Below are 2,142 nucleotides of genomic sequence, written 5' to 3'. Positions count from 1 at the left end.
TTTCATTGTTATGCATATCAAAAACCAAGGTTTATTTTCACTTAAAGTTTTAGAATGGGTGCATTACAATTCAGTCTGATATCTAATAAGACACTCTGGGCTGATATAATTATGGAACAGAACCAACCATGATAAATAAAAGGTGATGTTGTCTATGCATTACCAAAAATGTATCTTTGTGAACAAATAAATTGGTACCAACAGCAATGCCATCTTACTGTAGAATTAGAATACATGGACATGATCAGCTCAGCTCCCAAACTGCCATTCATCACATCAATTTCCCCTTATGTAACTCCAGTCAAAATTTTATGTTGGTCTACCTAGTAGATGCCCATGGTTTGATTTTATGTTTGTTCCTATCAATACAAATGCTGAGCTATGTTCCATTTTTACTGTTCTTTGTGATAGTTTTTGCAACTTTACTTCCCATCTTAAGGCAAGCCCCATTTTTACTGTTCTTTGTTAGCAGAGCTGCTTGTTTCTAAGAACTTTGATACTATTTGGATCAAAGTTAAATGAGCACATAGATGACAAAAAAAAGTTCAGATTGTAAAATGTTCATTTTGCTGCTAGTGCCCATTTTGAGTAATTGCTTAGAGGGATGATCCTGTGTGAGCTGGTGGAGTGATTTGTTTTCTACATAAAGCTCTTTAGTCAGGCTGGTTTTCGTGAAATACACATGAAGCTTCACCAGCTCCTGTGGGTGTGGGATCCATGTGACATGTGACATTGCATCCATGTCCACCTGGGATAATGATTTTGCAGGTACCCCGAGAGGCCCTTGAGTTTGCCGGAATGTCGATTAACTTCCGTTCCGGCAAATTCGGGTACTCCATATGTCCTATTTTCAGCAAAGGTCATGCTGAAATTTTCCGTGAATTTTAGCATGACTTTGCTAAAAATAGGACATATGGGGTACTTGTGACTAATGCATGGGCCGGGGTATCTTAGTAGTTAATTAAGTAGGATCAAGTGCCCCGGCGTACTTGTGACTAATGCATGGCTTTTAGGGTGCCTCGGTGTCGATAAAAACCGAAATGATGAAAGGTTAGGCTTTTAGGGTGCCTTGGCGTCGAAAAACCCTCAATGATAAAAGCTTAGATTTTAGAATGCCTCGGTGTCGACAAACCCTAAATGATGAGACCATGATCTTGTTCCTTGACAATAACCAACTTTTTGACCAAACTTTGTTTCTATTTAGAGCAGGACCGGCGCCCGATCGTGCTCCGCACCCTCAAGGAGGAAGTTACTGAAGTGGACTCCAACGGGAATCCAACGGCGCCCGAACGAATAGTCAAGGGGTACTCGCTTCAGCTCGGGTGCATTGTCCGGAGCACCGTCTCGATCAACACTGAGAACCCGAGGCATCCTGACCGAGGGAATTTGCGCAACCTCCTCTTCACGAAGCTGCACGAACGATACAAGTTCCCCGCTGAATTTGAAAACACAAGCCTCAAAGGGAATAAAGTGAACAATGCTGCCCTCACGAAGATGAGCAAGGCCCTGTCTACTTGGAAAAGCAATGTGAAGAGAATGATCGAGAAAGGTGAGAGTTATCAGAAGATCAAGGAGAAAAATCCTTCGATCACCAAAGATGACTACAACGACTTCAAGATCAATTGCTCGAGCATCGCAAGCTCCCAATCAAGTGAGTGGGGGAAACAAATGCGGGAGCTGAACATAGGGGAACACACACTCGGTCCCGGCGGTTACAGAGTGGCGGAGCCTATATGGGACAAGGAGGAGGCGGACCGTGCCGAGCAAGGCCTGCCGCCCCTCTTCAATAAATACGGTGACAAGCAGACCAGGAACTTTGTCAGGGCCCGGTACAAGAAGGACCCGAAAACAAAGGAGCTTACCACGGATCCGAAGACCAGGCAGCTTGAGCTTGTTCTGGTAAGGAATACACCCCCGCATAATTAGCTCCATATGGTTGCATTCTAATTAATGAAGCTGAATTTCTAAATGGTTCACATTCCTTCCGCAGGCGACTGAAAGCAGTAGCGCGGGGTCGACTAAGAGGAACCCTTGGGACACCACTCTAAATAGGGGGTTGAATGTAATGAAGAACAAGGATAAGCTCAGTAAGCCGACGTCAGCTGGTCGTGTGGCCGGCAAAGGCTTGTCGACAAAATGGGG

The sequence above is a fragment of the Triticum aestivum genome, chromosome 5B, assembly GCF_018294505.1.
Source record: "Triticum aestivum cultivar Chinese Spring chromosome 5B, IWGSC CS RefSeq v2.1, whole genome shotgun sequence".
Lineage (NCBI taxonomy): Eukaryota > Viridiplantae > Streptophyta > Magnoliopsida > Poales > Poaceae > Triticum > Triticum aestivum.
This window is presented reverse-complemented; position numbering follows the sequence as displayed.